Below are 21,273 nucleotides of genomic sequence, written 5' to 3' on the forward strand. Positions count from 1 at the left end.
TTTTACTTTCTTGTACACACTTGATGAAATTCTATTGGTTTTTGTAAAGTCACTCTTTGAAATTGATTACTCCCTCCATTTTTGTGATTTTATCATATATCGCCATCGTTTCATGTTGTTATGAAGCAAAAATAATAAATAAGTTAGTTCAATGAAATAATTTGCTAAACTATTTATGACAGTTTATATTTGTGCTACAAAATTGTTGTTCATAACTAAATATAATTATGAAACTATTTATGTCATATTATTATAAAAATTTATATTATGTAAGTTTGGTTTCATAATTATAATTATTTAAATATAAACTACTTTGACTTTAACTTATTTTTAAGTCATAATTAATTTTAAATGATCATTTTTCCCTCCGTATAACCAAACACATCTTAAGTCCATTCCAATAAGTGACTCATTTTAAATCATGTTACACCCATAAATTATTTTAGAGATGCAATCATAGTCACGTGATAGTCATTTCGTGTTCATTTGTTAATAGTTGTATGTTAAATAGCTAATTATTATTTGCATAGAGTATATTTTAGAATTTACTTTAACAAATATTAACTCATGACTTACGTTAAATTAAGTGTTTCCTAATTCGTAAAATTTTACATTTTCAATCAATTACTAATTTAATCGTCAGAGTGTTTGAAGGTACATCACTCCATTTTATTTAATTATCGTCGTCTTTAGCTAAATCATCATCTTTAAAGTTATAGACTAAAGTTCATTCCAAAAAAATTAGTGTCATTTATAGGAATCCAAATAAACAATTTTACCATTACCTCATTGTTTATTATCTAATGGCTTTGAGAGTTGTCCAAAGGCATAACGTGGGAACCATTGTAGGCTCTCAACCATTATTCATTGATGGGACAACAACCTCCCTGTCCTTCCCAGCTAATGACTTAATAGTGGTGGCCTACTAGCAGTCTCAAATTACCACTCAACGAGATAAACATCTTGCTTGAGTGCGTAATAGGTAGAATGAAAAACATTTCCAACACCCAAACCAAGGAAACATTTTTCTTTGTCCTCTACCAATTAGAGATTTCATTTTCATCAGTATTGTTTTCCAAAAACTTATATTTTGGAGGCACATGGGTAAGAACATATGTTGTTCCATGTTGAACAATAAAAGATTTGTGGCCATATATAATCATTTTCCTACAATTGTAACATTAGTGCGGAAATCGCAAAAAAAAAAAAAAGTATTTAGAAGTTCCAAAATGATAATCCTTCCTTCGTCTTGAAAACACTTTTGGAAGTTGGTTTGTCTCTCTACTAGGGAATCACGAGCCTTTATGAGGATGAAAGGATATATGACAAGCACGTCGATTGCGCAATTACTTTATATGAATGCGCTTTTTCACCATGTGCCTTCGTCTCCCTATCATTGTTTTTGAGATAGAGGTTAAAAAACACCTAGTCGTGGCTCCTTCACAAATCCATCTTATATGCTAGGTATACGTAAAGGTATACAAATATTGGTGCGAGTATCTGAATGGAGAGCTTTATGTGGTAATTTTTCTTTCATCTCTTTAGATGTTATCATGACCAGGCAACCCAAACCAGAGATCGAGCCGACTATCCATGAATTTGGACCTCTTCGGAGCTTTAGTCATTTGAGAATCGGTTATTTTTTATAACATTCATCAACCCCGGAGCTCGTGTTGCAACTTGATATGTTGGTGGCAAAGTGGAGGGCAGATGTGGTAATATGTTCTCCAAGTATTGGATTGGGGGTCATTTTCTGCTGTGGAATTGTCTTTACGTGTATGGGGAAAGGGACCTCCCCGATGAGGCTCGGTATCAACAGGCCCTGGTAATGAAGTTTATTAATAATATGGGGTTCCTCGATGGATGTATTTTCATGGAGGATGTCTTAAAGAAACGTCAACAGCCTCTTATTGATGTATGGTTGCTAAAAGGAATCCGCTTACAATAAGAGAAAAAAATCATATTTGGTAAGCTCTAGAACCTTTTGGCTTTTGAATTTTTTTATCTGTAAATCTTTGATGTAATTAGTTTACCCACAATTGTATGGATATTATATGTATAATGAGGTGTATCCTTAGTTTCTAAGGTGGGGAATACATTTGATCGGGAGTGGCGTTGTTGCGGAATCATTACCGACTTTACCAAAGGTTCTAGGTCTGACTTCCTTGCCCCCTACTAACGGGATGTGACTCTCGTTCTGCCGAGGATTGCCAACCTCCTTCTTTGGAAAAGGATTGCTCTTGTATGACTAACCTTTTCGGGCCTGTTTTGTAGGAAGAACTGGTTACTCTAACTAGATATACCCTGTATGCCTCGGTTGCTTTGGCCATTGGTGCATCTGATCACTTGGAGGCTTTTTGGTTTGACTTGCACCGTGCTAAAAAACAATAGACGAAGGATAACATTTGCAACCTCAAGCTTCACAAGATTGGTAAATGCATGAAGTAAAGAAAGCTTATACCTCTCTCACATGGATGGAGAATGATGTGCTTCCCCTAACACTCGATGGTTCTCTCTCAAACTAAGTGACTCATCTGGTGAAGACCACAATGATGAAGGATAGAGCTTTGGCCATCACTTAGGGTAGTTTAACGTTTGCTCAAAAGAACTAGAGTCCTTGCATCCTCTTAACGCTTTATTGACCTAATAGTTGGTTGATTGCACGAGTGACACTCTTGAAGCAATATCGCAATCATTTGAAAATGTTTTGCAATGATTGGAGCTCTTCTATCGCCTTTGACACTTTCTAGGGAGTGAATTTGGTCGGATCAAATAGTCAGAGATGGGGAAATTATTTCCCTAAGAAATTAGACCTGTCGGCACATTTTTTTGTATTGTTTGTGTAGTACCTTATAATGGAAGAGTATGTAAAAAGTACTTATTTATGGAATGAAATGCTCGTTGTTACCTGTTTGAGGTGTTTTATAGGATCCTAAGTGTCATTCCCCGTTTTTGCTTGAGTTTTTACTACTATTCTATTTTAAGAGCATTTCATTTTAAAAAGTGTGAGTCAGTTCAATTGGTAGCCAGACAAGAATATCAGGTGCAAGGCCGTGGGTTCGAACGTTAACTTCTTCGGTTGTGTAACCATTGAGAAATGCACTATTAACATCTATATGATACAATATGATGTTATGATTAAGAAAAAAAGAAATTAAAAGACGAATAGACTCTAACCTAGCAACTAGTGCAAAGGTCTTAGTATAGTCAATACCATATTGTTGACTATAGACTTGTGCAACCAATATGGCCTTGGTCATTCCCACTCCTCTTTTCTCATTCATCTTATTTCTGAAAACTCATTTTGTCATAATGACATGAATTCCTTGGTGTTTAGGCACAAGATCCAACACATTATTACTAAAATATTGATTTAGTTCTTCTTGTATTGCCAAAATCCACTCAGTGTTCATAAACTCTTCATCAACAGATGTAGGTTTTATGAGGGACACCAAACCCGTAAACATCTCTTGTGATGGTTTAAATAAGGATATAGTTCTAAGGAGTTCATTTTTTTCACCCATGATCAATTCTTCAGAGTGTGAAAATCTTTGTCTATGCTTCCTTAGAGGAGTTTGAGCTTGAAAATCTTTTGGTTGAACAACTTCAGGGTCTTTTGCCTCAGATTCTTTAGTAATAAATTCTTTACTTGCAGAGCCTGAATAGGTAATTTCCAAATATGTAAACTTCTTAACTAGCTTTGACTTTCTATGGTCAAGCTTATCATCAAATATAACATGAATTGATTCCCTGACAATTTGTGTTTTAATGTTATATACTCTATAGCCTTTAGAGCGTTAAGAGTATGCTAACATTTTACACTTTTGTGCTTTAGAATCAAACTTGTTTAAATTGTCTTTAGTGTTCGGAATAAAACAATTACATCCAAAAGGACGAAAATATGAAATGTTGGGTTTTCTATTCTTTCACAACTCGTAAGGAGTCTTATCCATAATAAGTCTTATAGAGATCATTTTCTGAATATAACACGTTGTGTTAACTGCCTCAGTTCAGAAGTGCATAGCCATATTTGTCTCGTTGAACATGGTTTTGGCCATTTTTTTAGTCCTATTTTTCCTCTCTACAACTCCATTTTGCTTTGGAATTTTAGGGCAAGAGAAATCATGGGAGATGCCATTTTCATCAAAAAAATATTTAAAAATGCTTATTTTTAATTAACCACCATAATCACTTCTGACTTTAACAATTTTAAAATCTTTCTCATTTTGCACTTATGAGCAGAAGGTAGAAAACACGAAATATGATTCATCCTCGTGTCTTAAGAATTTAACCCATGTCCATCTATTGTAGTCATCAACAATGATTAAACTATATTTCTTTCCATTGATATAAGTAGTTTTCACTGGTCCTAAAAGATTGATATGGAAGAGTTCCAAAGGCCCAGAGGTAGAGTTAACATTATTAGATTTGAAAGAAGTTTTTGCAAACTTGCCTTTCTAACATGCTTCATTGCTCTTCATTAAAAGACATGAGACATTTAACATTTTGATTTTTAAGATCAGAAGGTCTAATTTTATAAATGTTATTCTTCCTCTTGCCAATGAAAACAATGGAGCCACCATGCTTTACAAGACTTTTAATTAAAGATTATATCATAACCATTGTCACTTAATTGACGTATTAATCCATCAACTAATGAAACATTAGTAATAAAAGGGAGAGAACCATTACTAACTTTCAGAGCCTATAAGATTCCATTTCGGATTACCTCTGAAACCCACAAAGTCTTCAGACTTAAGTTCCAGGTCTTGAAACATATGCCTTCTTCCCTTCATGTGTCGTGAGTAGCCAAAGTCCAGGTACCCTGACTGACATTCTAACATTGTTGCTAAGGTTGTCTGCAACATATATTATCTTGTCCTCAGGTACCCACATCTTTTTGGGTCCTTTTTTGTTAGTTCTCCTAGAGTTCTCAACAAACTCAGGTCTCTGTGCAGAATAATAATTTTGTGTACGTGCATAAGAGAAATGAGAATAAAGAGCTTTTGGTTTTTCCTTTCTCAAAAAAGGTTTTTCTTTGGGCACATAGCCAACTCTTCTTTTCCCATTTTTGCTAACTCCATAGATCATTGAAGCCACTTTGTTTATATCTATGTTTCTAGCCATAAATGTTTGAAAAGATTTGTCATATTTCTTTATGACATTTTCATAATCCACATAAGCTTTTAAAAGAATTTCTTCCTCGAGTTTATAACTCTTACTTTGAAGGGCATAAATGTCATTTTTAAGAATAGAATTTTCTTCATTCAAAGTGAAGAATTCTTTCTTAATCTTACTATGTGCTTCAGATACACTACTTGTTTCATATCCTTGTATTTATTCTGAAGTATTTAATACTTTTCCATAATTTCAGATATGCATGATTCTAATTCATAGTGAGATAGGTCAAGAAATACCTCTTTAGAGTCTGATTCAAATTCAGATTTTAATTGTGTCTTATCATCAAGTGCTTCTGCGCGTGCCATCAATGCCATGTTCGCTTGCTCTTCCTCGGAGTTATCTTCTTAACATTTAGAGCCATCCTATGTAGCCATTAAACCTTTCTTTTTCCCTTTGAAGACTTTCTTCTTTGGTCTGTCTTTTCACAGCTTGGTACATTCATTTTTGTAGTGACCGGCCTCCTTGTACTCAAAAGAGATAATGACTTTGCTATCACCTGACTTCTTCACTCCAGATGTAGACCTGAAGAAATCACTTGTCATTCTTTATCCTATGAACTTGCTTTTACTATTCTTCTAGGGTTGGTTAACTCTTATAGAAAGAATAGACAACTCATCTTTGTGATGATTTTTGTAATCTTTCTTTTATTGTTCATTCATCACTCTTCTTTCTAACTTGTTACCACTAGCATCAACAGGATGAGTGTAGTCGTCAACTACTATATCCTATTGATCCACATCGTGACCAAGAAACAAAACTTTCAATTATGTCTTTCTAATAGTCAAATTTCTCTCCATCAAAAATTGGGGGTTCGGCACTATAATGATCTTTGTCATTGTTACTAACGGGTGCAGATGGTAGAGGGAGTCTCTCCATTGTGTTTCAAAAACCTGGATCTTTATCTGACACAGTGAAATGTTTGATAAATAATCAATACCAGAACCAGAGCTTTGATGCCAACTGAAGGTTAAAGAAACACAATAAGTGGGGTTTGAAATGGGTTTCCAAAATGAAAATCTTTTGCAAAACAAAATAATCAATGAGAGAACTTGGAATAAAAATAATGAACATCAATACTTTTATATTGGTCCGCTGTTAATGAAGCTACTTCCAGTTTACCCGCCAAGGTGATTTTGCCTTCTCACAAGGACTTAATCCACTATAACCAAACTTGATAACAACCACAGAAATTATTGTCAATGTCTTCTTGGGAAATTCTGACTATACCCTAGTCTCTTAATGAAATACAACTCAAAGATTGAGATACAAAGTGTGTTACAAAGATGCTTCTATGAAAGCAGATTACACAAATGAATTACAAATATTTACACACAAAATATTTTCTATGAAAGTGTATGAACAAAAGTTCCTTGTGTGTATGCTTTTCTTTCTCTCAAATTTTCGCAGTATGGTAATCACTACAAAAAAAACACTCATTAGTGACGTAAATTTCACGCCATAACCAGTAAAATCACTTCACAAACTGATTTTTGCGACGTGAGTAATTACGCCGCTGGAGAGCGGGTGGCAACTAAGTTGTGACGTGATTTTCATGTCACTAATCAGTGACATGAAAATCACGTCGCAAAAATTTGCACAGAGATTCCCAACAATTAAGTCAGAGCAGGCGCATCAGTTGTGGTTCAGAAAAGCAGCTTTATTTGCCACGTGATTTTCATGTCAGTAATTAGTGACATGAAAATCATGTCACTAATAATTATAGTTTTGAAAAAGTTGCGACGTGATTTCCATCCCACTAATTAGTGACATGTAAATCACGTCACTAATCTTTTTTTTTTAATTTCTAAAACCCAATTAATAAATTATATATATAAATTAAATTTAAAAACTAAATATATTAAAATATATAAATTAAATTAATAAGTTATAAACTAAATATTCTTTTACATTTTTTTATATACTATTTTACTAAATATATGTAAATAAATTTCGTTTTTAATATGCAAAACTTAAAAAAAAAATATATATTTATATACTATTTTTTTATAATTTCGTTTCTAAAAACTTAAAATATTAACCTAATAACAAATTTTTAAAAAAATTAGAATAAAATATATAATATAATTTCGTTTTTAATACATTTGCAAATATATTTTGTTTTATTCTATTATTTTTCACAAAAATTAAAATATTAATCTAATAGCAAATTTTACAAAAAAACATAATATAGGAAATTATACAATTTTTTTGCAAAATACCTTTTCTCTAATCTCCTTCAACTCTTCTTCTTCATCCTCCTTAATTCTTCAATCTCCTTCAACCTTCTCTTCAATACCTTACAAAAAAAAAATTAATCTAAAATTAATAATAGAAAATATTACAAACAATGAAAGATATTAATAAAACGAAATTATAAAAAAAGATTGAATCAAACTTACCTTTGATACAAGATTTGAAGCTATTTGAATGAAAAAATGGTAGAGAAGAAAGGAATTGGAATGAAGGGAAGAGAGAATTTTTTTTGTTGAACATATGTGTTCTGCAGAGAGAGAACCAAAAGCCAATTATATAAGCCAAACAGTGATGTGAATATCACGTCGCAAATGTTTGCATAGAGATTCTCAACATTTAAGTCAGAGCAGGCGCAATAGTTGTGGTTTAGAAAATCAACTTTACTTGCCACGTGATTTTCATGTCACTAATTAGTGACATGAAAATCATGTCACTAATAATTGTAGTTTTGAAAAAGTTGCGACGTGATTTCTATGCCACTAATTAGTGACATGCAAATCACGTCACTAATCCTTTTTTTTTTAAATTTCTAAAACCCAATTAATAAATTATATATATAAATTAAATTTAAAAACTAAATATATTAAAATATATAAATTAAATTAATAAATTAAAACTAAATATACTTTTATATTTTTTATATATTGTTTTATTAAAATTTATGTAAATAAATTTCGTTTTTAATATGCAAAACTTAAAAAAAATTGTTTTTATATACTATTTTTTTTTATAATTTCGTTTTTAATAAGTTTTTTATATGCAAAACTTAAAATATTAACCTATTAATATAAGCCAAACAGTGACGTGAATATCATGTCACAACCTTGCCACATGATATTCACGTCACAACATTTAAACAGGAACATCATTTAATGAGGCTGCCTGCTAAAGCCTGCCACCAATCAATTCACGAAAATTGAAATTTCCCTCTTAAATTTTACGACGTGTTTAACACGTCACAACTAATTTTTTTGAAATTTTGAACCTTTCCTCCCATGCGAACGTTACAGTCTTTAGTGTTTTTTATTTTACTTTTTAGTAGTGACGTGTTTCCCATGTCACAACTTCTTTTTTCAATGATCAATGTCTGACTCCCAATGACTTTACATTATTTATATTATTTAAAGGTAGTTACGTGATTATCACGTCGCAACTACCAAATTTTTGACACGTGATAATCACGTCACTAAAACACTTCGCATGAGAGCTTTATTCTTGTAGTGAATGTTCACGTTGAAGTTCTCTATATGTTTTCCATTATTCCAAGTCTCCTTTATATAGGAAATGAAAAGATCCGTTTGAGGGTGAAGATTGAATTCTATAAATATAGTTGTATCTTTGCATAACAGTTTGTGAAAATGGAAGAAAAAATGGTACAATAGTACAATCCTCTTGCATGTTTATTTCTTCTTTTGTGTTTAGTTTAAATATTGGTTGCTTTGTTGTGTGTTTATGACGAATGGTATGGATATGCTTGTTGGGCCCTCTTTTGTTCAATTACTTACTGTGTCTCTAGCTGATATTTGGGTTTATCTTTAGAGATATCATGGTTTTTTTTCATTTAATTACATTATTCTTGAAATAAGTGGGTGGGATCAAAGATCTATGAAACCTAATAATAAAAAAAAAATAAGTATGTGGTTAGGGGTGAAAATAGGTCAGGCGGATAACAGGGGCCTACATGCTAACCTACGTAGACTCAGGCTAGGCCACACAGTTTTTTTATAAGTCTATTTAGCTAAAAAGGTTAGGCCTCAGGCCCAAAAAAATCCTTTTAAACCTATCAGGCCGGCCTATTTAAATAAATATGAATAATTTTTTTATTGTCATTATGTTACGTTTTATACTTTGAATTAAAATATATAAATAAAACTTGGTTATCTTAAAGAATTTGTGAAAATAAGATGAGAACACCTGATGAACATTGTTTTCATAGGTTCTCTTAAACAAATAGTCTCATAGAACTTATGTTAATAGGTAAGTTAAAATAAGTCAATGCAAACAAATTTTTACTCTCTTGGTCTTTTAGTTAGTTAGTCTATTTAAACATTATTTGAATTGTTGATTTACATATGTCTAAAACAAATAGACTTTTATGTAAGCTAACAGGCTAACCAGATCTTCGAAAAGGATATACTCAGGCCTAAAAATAAGCCTATGACAGGCCACAGGCCAGACTTAGGTTTCGATTTTCTTGACATGTCAGACTTAGGTTTGGCAAAGCCTAGCTCGGCCCAGCCTATTTCCATCCCTAAATGTGGTCATCAACTATCAATTATCTTACCTGAGAAAACTAACTACCTACATTAGCCCTTTAATACCCTTTTATAATATTATTTTTTAACTTAATAATGTACCTTTCTGCAATTATCTAATTCAATAAACAAATTTCAGATTCTCATTTCTCTTATGCCATCTGCTATTTTTTATTGGTTGAATCAAAATCAATTAAACTTTTATGTTTTCCCTCGTTCACTTTACATTTATCTCACTTTCCCATACTTCCATCTACTCACTACCCTCTCTCCATTTCAATCATTCCATCTTTTCTCTGACTTCTCACCATGCTAGTTCTCTTCCGTCTCCCCCTTCACATTTGTCTTCATCTTCAACCCTTCTTCTTCAGATAAAAGCTTAAGTAATGAACAACATACTTGTCTGGTTTTAGCTTATTTACAGTTTCTGCTATTTTCTGTAACCCTTCTTCTTCCACGTTATGGTTATGTTCTGGTTATAGTTTTCTGTTTGTGGAAAAATCACCATATGTGTGCTACATTATGTTATAATCGTTTTACCAGTGTTTTATTTTTTGTTTTTCTAGTTTAAGCTATTTTTTGGTTTAAGCTTTTTCAGTTTAAAGCTTTTTATTTTTATTTTTCTGGTTTAAGCTTAATAGAAATTTGTGGGCTAGGTTATATTTAAATCATTTAAGTTTTTTTTTTTGGTTTAAGCTTTTTTTCCGTTTCAGCTTTTCTGGTTTAAGCTTTTTCCAGTTAAAGTTTTTTTTTTTCTGGTTTAAGCTTAATGAGACTTTGTGGGCTAGGTTATATTTAAATAGTTTTTTTTTTCCAGTTTCAGATGTTATCTTTGTAGTTTAAGCTTTTCTAAACTTTTCTCGATTTTAGCTTTTCTTATATTATTATCTTTACGGTTTTAGCTTTTGTGATGTTAAAATCGTTTATAACATTTTCTAAATATTTCTCTAAGCTGCATAATATTTCTCTAACATTTTATAATCATTCATAACCTTTATCTTTGCCTTGTACATATTTCTGGTATAATATTTCTCTAACCTGCATATTTGTCAATGTTTGCATATTAGTTTATCGAAAATAGAGTAATCTATATTATTTGTCCCAACTTGGTTTAAGCTTTTTTGTTTTATAAGCTTTTTTCGGTTCCAGTTTAACCTTTATTATTTTTTGTATTTCAGGTTTAAGCTTTTTTTGTTTAAGCTGTTTTGTTTTATAAGCTTTTCTACATATTTGTTCCAGCTTCTGGTAGAATAGTTATCTAAGTCACATATTTGTCCATGTTTACATCTTGTTTTCTTACAAGTAGAGCAATCTACATTATATAAGTTTCTGATTTGTTTTTTTCGGGTTCTGATTTTATATTTGCATCGCAATGTCAAGACCCCTCATTCTGATGTCTGATTTAAACAATGGTTACATAATCTTAGGAAAATGTTGGAAACTTTGTCTTGGAGGTATGTTATGTTTTATATAAGATTGAAACAAAGTTATCTTGAACAAGACTTGAAAAATGTTATGACTACTTTGCCAGAAAATTTTCGAAAGGAGTATGTCAAATTTGTTAATGAATTGGTTGATCACTTGAATGAGGTATATATGTATATTGTATGATTAGCTTTGATACTTTGATTAATGAATTCAATTATATTTTTGTGAAACTATTGGCACAAAAGTTGTGTTTTGATGTTTCTTTTTTTAGAGGGATCATTATGTTCGATCGCCAAAGGTATATGAATTATACTTATACTATGAGAAGACATTGAAATCAATATATGAACTTTTAGCTATGTTAACATAATAAAAAGTTTCAGTATGTTGGTTTAATAACAACAAACATTTTCTAATAACAATAGTGTAGCAGTAAAAAGTCTACTATTCATATAAGAACAAACATTAGATATAAGAACCAAGCATTAGATATAAGAACTAATACTTAATTGATGTTAAGAACCAAGCCTTAGATATAAGAAGCAATAAATCTATCAATACTTAATTGATGTTATGCCAACAACATTATATAGAAGAACCAAGCCTTAGGTTAACCAACTATTTTCAAATATTATATTTCACTCAAAGCTCTAGATATCTTTTTATGTGTATTTTGCTGCAGCCATTACAATTTAATTGAGGAAACAATTATACACTCCAACACATAACACTTGATCGGGTCTTTAAAAGTCTATCGGGATACTAACTGCAAGTATACAGTCTAGTCGTTTAAGTTTTAAAAGATATCGAACCCACAGAGACTGAGGATCAATATAATACGATCTTATGTTACTATGCTAGCTAAAACTATCGATTTCTTGGTTTTAGGGGAAGACGGAAATTAGATGTGATTTTAATTAAATGTTAGGGTACTGGTATGTAATAGTTAGACGTCAAGGTTCAATAAATCATCGGTATAAGTTAAATGTAAGAACACCTTTTAGAATACGTTATTTGAATTAAAAACCCTTATCTCACACTCGTGTTTATTGACTTAGATTATACTAGCAGTTCTAAAGTTTGCTCTCGCTAAATCATTTAAAAACTGAAAATACTTTTTGAAAATCAAATAAAATATAATAAACTCTAAAGCGCTATCGCTGTATTTAGGTTAATGTGTGATAACTACTATCCGGTAAAAACCTCAAACTCTCGTTGTGTTGATTTTAAATATTAGTTTGTAATTTACTCTCGTAACAAAACAATTTAGTCTTAGTTTTAGAAATCAAGACCAGAAAAACGTTTAATTTATATTTATACCAATTCATTACCAAACCTTTCGGTTCAGTGACCTTACATACCAGTGTGGGGAAATTAGCCTAACATGTTTTTTATTAAGAACTTGTGGATTAAATATTACAGAAACAATAATATAATCATTGAAATCGAATTATAACGCAGAGTAAGCATATTATAAAAACCTGAAAATAATATGGATAGATTGCAATATCTTCAAGTGGCAGATGCTTCAACAGTACAAAATAATCTTCACGTACAAATTCGATTCCGAAAATATAGGGTGCGTTTGATTTGCAAAATGAGAAGTACTGGACGGAACAGTACTAGACAGTACAGAACAGTACAAGACAGTTTTATGTATTGTACTGTGTTTGATGATTAATGCACTAGACAATTTTTTTCTCAATTTTTCTTAATATTTCTTAATATGTTTATGCATCAGAGAAAATAATATGATTTTTACTATAATATTATTTATTGATATATAAAATATTAATATTTATGAATTAAAATATTAAATTATAAAAAGGAGGAAAAAAGGATAAAGAGATAAATGTTTTTACTTTGTCGTTTTAATATATTTATGAAGCAGATAAAATAATTTAATTTTTAACTATAATACTTTTTATTGTTATATAAAATATTGATATTTATGAATCAAAATATTAAATATTGAGAAGAAAAGAAAAATGACAAATAATTTTTTTTCTCTACTTTGTTTGATATGTCGATGAACGGAATAAAAATAATATAATGTTATTATAACATTATTGATTTATAAAATATTAATATTATATTTATGAATTAAAATATTAAATAATGAGAAAGAGGGTGAAAAAAATATATGATACTTTGATGTTTGTTTTAATAATCTGTACCTGGGACAAAAAGTTGTCCCATGGTTTAGTGAGGGACAAGAAATCATAGTTTTGTCCTGTCCCTTATCATTTATTTTGTCCAGTACCATAATTAATTTATGCATCAAACAAGGTACAAAGAAAGTTGTCCTGTCCAGTACCATATTTATTAACAAATCAAACGCACCCATAAACTAAAACTAAAGTGCAATAATCCCTCAATGCAAGGAATTATTGTTTTGGAAAGTGAAATAAAAGGGCTTAAGAAACAAAGTTGCAGGAAAAGGAAATTGGAATGCAAAACATAAACTTGGAGAGAACTTGAAAACAATCAAATTGACGGAAGGAGAGAGAGACTTGAAATTGATAGCTGATTCTCTCTTATAGTGACTTGCCAAGACCCAATCTTGCTAGAATGTAGGAGCATAACGTCTTTAGGTTGAGACGTGGTCAAGTGTTGAGCTAGGCTTCTTTTCTGGTACGTTTGTGGGCTTAGTGGTTTAGTAGACAACTAACTGTGCCGTCTGTGACAAGTTATGACGTGGGGCATAACTTACTCCTCCGTGCCGCTCGGCACACCTACTGCTGGGTGAAATTTAGCAGACACTTCTGCTAAATAACAGAAGTGCGTATCTTTGGTCAATTCTCTTATTTTTTCTTTGTGCAAGTTAGGATCAAAGTAGATACCTGAAAACATAGTAAAAACAACAACGTGACGTAGTAAAATATAACTTGTACAACTTTAAATATAACTTTATTGCATTTAATTATATTTAAGTTTTTCTAATTATAGTATACTTAACATGTTAGCATGACCCTTAAAAGTTTTGTCTTAGCTGGGATTTGAACCCTGTACTAAAAGGTTACTAAACAATAGTCAACCAACTAAGCTATAGCATTTTGTTGATTACAAAGACTTTTATTTAGTTTTTATAAACGTTTTTACTTTACATTTTGTTAATATTTATTACTGTGCGTTTTTACTAAAATTTTTGCTGTACATTTTGTTAATATATATTGTTCTAATGTTAACGATTTAATATTAACGTTATTAAATTTCTTGAAAAACAATTTTATTTATTATTATATTAAAGGTTTAACATTTTTTTATAATATATATTATATTAACGTTTTAATAAACTAACATTTTTTATATAATTTATAATTTATAAACTAACATTTTTTATAATTTATAAACAAACATTTTTATAAACTAACAAACATTTTTTATAAATTAACAAACTGCATGATTTTGAATAATTAAATTTATGAACTAACATTATTTATTATTATATTAATGTTTTATTATAGTAAAGACATTATAAAAAAACGTTAATTACATCTAAAACAAAAAAACAATTTAAAAAAAAATACTGAGTTAATATATATAAGACAATATAATTATATTGAAAAATAAATTAAAATGTTAATGTATAATATATAAATTAATGAGCAACATTTAAACAAATAAAAAAATGTTATATACTGAGTTAAAAAAAAACTTTATAAAAAAACATTATAAAAAAACATTATAAAAAATGTTATAAAAAAACGTTAATTACATATAAAACAAAAAAACAATTTAAAAAAAAATACTGAGTTAATATATATCAAACAATATAATTATATTGAAAAATAAATTAAAATGTTTATATATAATATATAAATTAATGAGCAACATTTAAATAAATAAAAAAACGTTATATACTGAGTAAAAAAAAACTTTATAAAAAAACATTATAAAAAAATGTTATAAAAAAAACGTTAATTATATATAAAACAAAAAAACAATTTTAAAAAAAATACTGAGTTAATATATATAAAATGATATAATTATATTGAAAAATAAATTAAAATGTTAATGTATAATATATAAATTAATGAGCAACATTTAAACAAATAAAATGAGTTGGGAGTTGGTTGGGAGTTGGCATGCTAAATATGTTTTTGTGGGTTCGATTCCTATGTGAAACAACATTTTTTAGAATATTAATCTATAGTAAACAAGTCCAGTCAGCCAAACAAGAGATTCATATGCCCAAACAAGGGATAAGGGGTTCTGAAAACAGAATCTGTGTTTTATAAGGGTGTGATTAACCAACTTCATCATTTTATTAACCAACATTCTATACTTCATTAACCAACTTTATTTTACTACTAATTTTTTTTTTTAACATCTGAGTGAGTGCTAATAACCAACTTCATGACTACATTAACCAACATTTTACACTTCATTAATCAACTTTGTTTTACTACTAAATTATTTTTAATATATAGGCGTTTATTAACCAACTTTATCACTTTATTAACCAACATTTTATACATCGATCATTGACCAACTTTATTTTACTACTAAAAAATTATTTTTAATATCTCGGACGTTATGAACCAAACAATAAACTATATTAACCAACTTTTTACACTCAATTAACCAATTTTGTGTTACCACTATTCATACATTGTTCATATTATTATTCACAACCACTGTTCACGTTACTATTTATGTCACTATTAATTCTTCATGACACTGTTCACGATATTTGTGAATAGTGAATTGGGTGTAAGTGTAAAATATGGTGCATGCATAGCATTCCCGAAGATTAATAGTTGTTGTATGTTACAAAGTTGAAATCTGGTAAATAAAAGATTGCTTTCTAGTTTCTATCAGATATTGGAAAATAATCCTATAAATATTTAAAAGTCCTGTCTCAAGCGGTCCCAAAATTTTTAGAACTTGGAGTGGACAATTTTTTTTTGAAGAGATTGTAAAATAACGCTTCTTCTTTATTAATCAGAAGAGTTTTTTTCTTCATATTTGATCATCATCTATAATACACAAGTTCATGTGCGACAAGACAACTCAAGGACCTACTACCACGATTCTAACTCATGCTTGGTGCAGACAAAATGTAAGTAGGCTTTTATGATTCACATTATTCACTAAAGCTAGATATTTATTAATACTCACATTTCTATTCATTGAGTTGCAGCCAATAGACATCTTAATCTCTCCAATGCTTGAAATGGTTCACAACTGCATTTCAATTTAGACAATACTCAAGTTGCTAAATTCAAAGCAAAGTATATAACTCATTCTTTAAACTTGTCGGTTATACTTAATCCAAGTTTACCTTTCTAATAGTTTAATTGATTATGTCTACACATGCCTCCCTATATATTACGAGACACAATGCCATGCCAAGTAGTACACTCACATGATTTTCCTACAAAATACTTTGTTTACATTTATATAAGTTGAATGTTTTTTCACCATTACCCACTGTGATGCTTTTTCATATAACCATTGAAGCATATTTGACTTATATCTCCATCAGTAATCCCTGCATACTGTCATGCTTTTTCATACAGCCATTTGAAATATTTTCCCTATATCTTCTGCGACTTAAAGCCTATACACACTTTAGTTACAAACAAGACAGTCACTGGTTTTGCTATCTTTTTAGACAGCTACTCAAAGTAGTAGAAATGTTGAATGCTATGAATTACAAGCTTCTTGATCACATGTTTTCCACTTTATATAACATTCATTTCCAATGTTTGTACCTATATTTTGCCTTGTTGTGTGAAAATTGAACCTTGTCCAAAACAACACACCTGTTGTGATGCAAATATCAAAGTTATGAGATTTTAGTTTAATGAGATCTCAATTCCTTACAGTGTTTTAGTAGTAATCACAATAGTGCTTTTGGTGACTATAGATCTATTGTGTTAGAGTTGTTAAATTTATTTCTTGCTTAATGCCCTTATGATTTAGAAAAAAATGGCTTTGATAACTAACCGTTAATCAAAAGATTCAAAAGACATGTCTCACCGAAAAATAATTTTAAACTAATTACACCAACCGACCCATATATTATACATTTGATTGATTATGTTATGGAAGACTAGTAACACAAGCTCCACATATAATCACAACAAATTAATTACTTGAAAGATTCAAAAAATAAAGAAGTGAACAAGCACACATATATATAGTTCCCTTATGATTGACTTATTTAAATTGTTGAATTTATTCTTACAACTGGCCTTGGATTTTGCAATATATGAAGATTCAATTGAAATGAAATCACTTTGTCATAATGATATTGCCTATGTGAATATTCATATTGTAATGTGCTAGGAGAGAAAAGATAGGTTGCTCATAAAAACAATGCATTTATTTATTTATTTATCTATATATTTTCTCCTCACACTATTTAACTTTTTTTCTTCTTATTTTTGTTGTTTTCAAGTGTCACTTTGCTTTGTGTTCCTCATAATCTTAGTTCTATTTTCAATGCAGTTTATGTTGAGTAGCTTCTCATATTCTCACACTATTTGTAATGGTTGTGTATTGCATATCTATTTTCTAACATGCATGTCTTATACCCTTACACTATTTATTAAAAATATTGTTGTTTTGGCTTTTAAAAAAATATTTGAAGGAGAAAAATGACACCGTTATTCAATGCCTTTTGTGTAACGATAATTTTTTTTGAAAAATGGAAGATTTAAAAAATAAGTTTGTCATTCTAGGAAACAAAAACCTCAATAACACTCTTTTATTGCCAAAGTAAAAAATGGGATTGACCTAATTTATTTTTTTGTTTGATCTGAATTATAAGAAATCAGCGAATTCTTACTATTTTTAAGCACATAAGTAAGTTATTTATTATAATTTTGAATTTTTTCAATTATATTATAATCATAGGATCAACATCACAAAATTTATTTTCATTAAATTTTACTAGATATTTTAATTAAAGCAATTTATAACAATGTTTGTTTAGAAAATTATTTTTGTCCATTATCGATGGACCTATTTTATCATTTGTTGTTAATACAAGTAAAGTTGTATAAAAATAAAGACGCATACATTCAAATTTTTTGTTTTGTATTAATAATATACAATTTGCATTATAGCATTATTTTTAACAATATTTCTATCAAATAGTTTAATATATGAATGAACTTACTCGGTACGAATCATTTGCTAGTATAATATTATAGAAATTATGATAGTAAAATTTGGATCGGGTAACGTAAAACAAATATGTTGTCATGTTATAATAGTAAAGATTTTTCGTTTTTTTACTTACTGTGCATAAAACAAATGTTCTATTTCTAAATGATATATAAAAGGTAGAAACTAAAAGGTCTTATTTTAAATAGTACAGATTAATTTTTTATTTACAAATTAAATTCCCTTATGCACCTCCTTATTCTTTAGTTTGTTATTAAGCTTAATAGTACAGATTAGTTTTTTAATTAATATTTCTTTAATTAGGTTAATTCTAGTTAAGATAATAGTAATTAAGTCAATTCTAATTAGGTTATCAAAAAATAAATTTAAAAACAATAAAAATACAAAAAAATAATTTCCTCTTTAAATTATGTAATTAATCATCAAAATACTAAAAATATTTTTTTTTTGTTCATAATTACAAAAAATATTTTTTTTCCTTAGTTAGGCTTTATTTCAAAGAGACCAAATAAAATTAAAAACAAAATTATTTTTCTTTCACATTAAAATTCATCCAAATTCATCAAACTAATTTTTTTGCCTCGTGCGATAATTAATCTCTTCGCCCGAGCGACAAATCAATTTCTCTCATCCCTGTGCGATTAATCCAAGACCAACCTCTTTCATAAACTAAAATCAACCAAAATTGATACGAGCTACGAAGACTCTGATTTCATCCTTTGATGAATAAGTAGGCATAAAGAGTGATGTCTTAGCGAGTCCACTAATATCGTAAATATCTTTCCCCTTTGTAATGAATTAAAAGTAATAAGCCTTTAGATACACACGCCCTTCTGATTAGAACAACAAGAGTGGATCTTGTGGAATACCACAGACGCGGGGGGTGTTAATACCTTCCTTTTGCGTAATTAATTCTTTTATCCTACATTTGACTGCGAGACTATGTTCTTTCCCTCTCGAGGTTTTCTTCGATGTTTTCCTTTCCATTCTCTGAGAGAAATAAATATTCGATGACGACTCTGTTATTTGATTTTTCGCGTAGCGACGAACACCACACTGCTGGAGCATTCACATCGACTCTCCATCAAAAGTTGAAATTCATTGTCGAAGGACAACCATGTATCAGTATGTAAAAAAAAATTGAGAAAAAAATAGCAAGTGATAACCAAGCCTTAGCATAACAAAAGCAAGAGAGAGTGGCCATTGTCAAGGTTGAAGCTTTATTGCATAATCAAGGTAAGAAAGATGGGAACTGTTCATGATAAGGGTGCTTAAGCTTGTAGGATAAAGGGGGATCCTTACCCTATTCCTTCTTCCTTGTCTTTGTTGTCCTTCGTTGTTGAGGGTTTGTGAATTGTGTGAGGTTTGTGCAAAACCTCCACAATTGAATTGACATATTGTTAATTCTAATTGTATTAATCATGCTAAGCGCTTTTGTGATGTGAATTTATGTGTTTGGATGCCATGAGAAACATTAGAGATGATGATGTTCATATGTTGATGTATATATGTATTAATGAAAAACATGATGAATTGATGTGATGATGTTGATTTTTATGTTGTGGAATATTGATTATTGTGTGATTCATGTACATTAAGTTATGATATGTTTTAGGGATTGTTATAAGTCAAAATTTGGGTTTAGGAGTGAGATTCTCGTGAAGATTTAGCATAAAGATGCTGTAGACTGGTTTGATTCGAATCAGATTCGAATCGAGAGTAAAAAATTATGTAGAAAAACAATTTAGACTGATTTGATTCGAATTAGAGGTTTGCAATATGAATTTTGATTTGAATCAAAGACTTCTGGGTAGCTTTTGCCTTATTTGATTCGAATCACACTTTACACTTGATTCCAATCAAGAAGGCAAACAGACTCAAATACTGTTTTCGTCATAACTTGAGTTTTGTGACTCCTTTTGAGGCACGGTTCGAAGCATTGGGAAACTAACGCGTAATTCTATCTTGTAATAATGATTTAGAGGTAAGAACATGTACACGAAAATATGAAGAGTATGTTTTTCTATGATAAGTCTTATGAGATGATTATTGAATAATTATGTAATCACGAATTAATGGTTGTTATATGTTGAGTTGTGATGCTGAGATGTTCTTAGTGGTTATATGAATGTTATAATGATGAATATTTTTGACAAATTATATGATTTTAACAATTGTATTGTGTTATGCTGAGATATACTTGGTTTGGTGGAACCATTGTGCGGCCTTACATTGACGACTATTATGCTGAGTTCTAGATTTAAGAGGAACCAGTGAGGAGTAATGATGATGAAGGTAAAGATTTATATTTTATGTTATATCTTGCATTCATACATCGTGTAGAGTGGAGATAGGTAGGAGTATGACTTCAGTCCAGTGATGAGTAGATAGTTCGGTAACATCTGTAACTTCCAAAACTTTGGTACCACATGCGTATTTGAAATAGGGGTGATGGCTACATTGCATTCATTCTTGCATATGCGAATTTCTATGATTTTTGATTGTTTGTGATGTTGTTATTGATGAATATTATGAGTGAATATTCATGTTTTATCATGATATCCTCAATGTATATGCACCATTAACTTAAATGAATATATTCTCACCCCTATTTGTTTTCTGTGTGGTCTTGATCCTTGTGATGTAGATACTCAGATTAGAACTGAGAAGCCTTAACGGTTGGTTGCCTTGGAGGAGGGCATTAATGGTCTTCTTCGCCTTTTCTGGTTCTCGTTTGTTGCTTTAGATTCCATGTGTCACTATGAATACTATAACACTGGGAATATGGTTATGTTATTGATGTTTATTTTTTAGAGTTATTTGAGTTTAAAACATTATAAATAATTGAAGTTGTTTTCAGGAACTTTTAGAAACTTGTCGAATACTGATGGGTAGTTTTTCTGTTGCTATTTTTAATTATGAAAGTTAATGTTTTTATGCTAAGTAATGTGATGCCTTTAAGTGTAATATTTATTATAATTTTTTGTATACTTTACAATTAAAGTGTCGGAGAAAT

The sequence above is a fragment of the Vicia villosa genome, linkage group LG6, assembly GCF_029867415.1.
Source record: "Vicia villosa cultivar HV-30 ecotype Madison, WI linkage group LG6, Vvil1.0, whole genome shotgun sequence".
Lineage (NCBI taxonomy): Eukaryota > Viridiplantae > Streptophyta > Magnoliopsida > Fabales > Fabaceae > Vicia > Vicia villosa.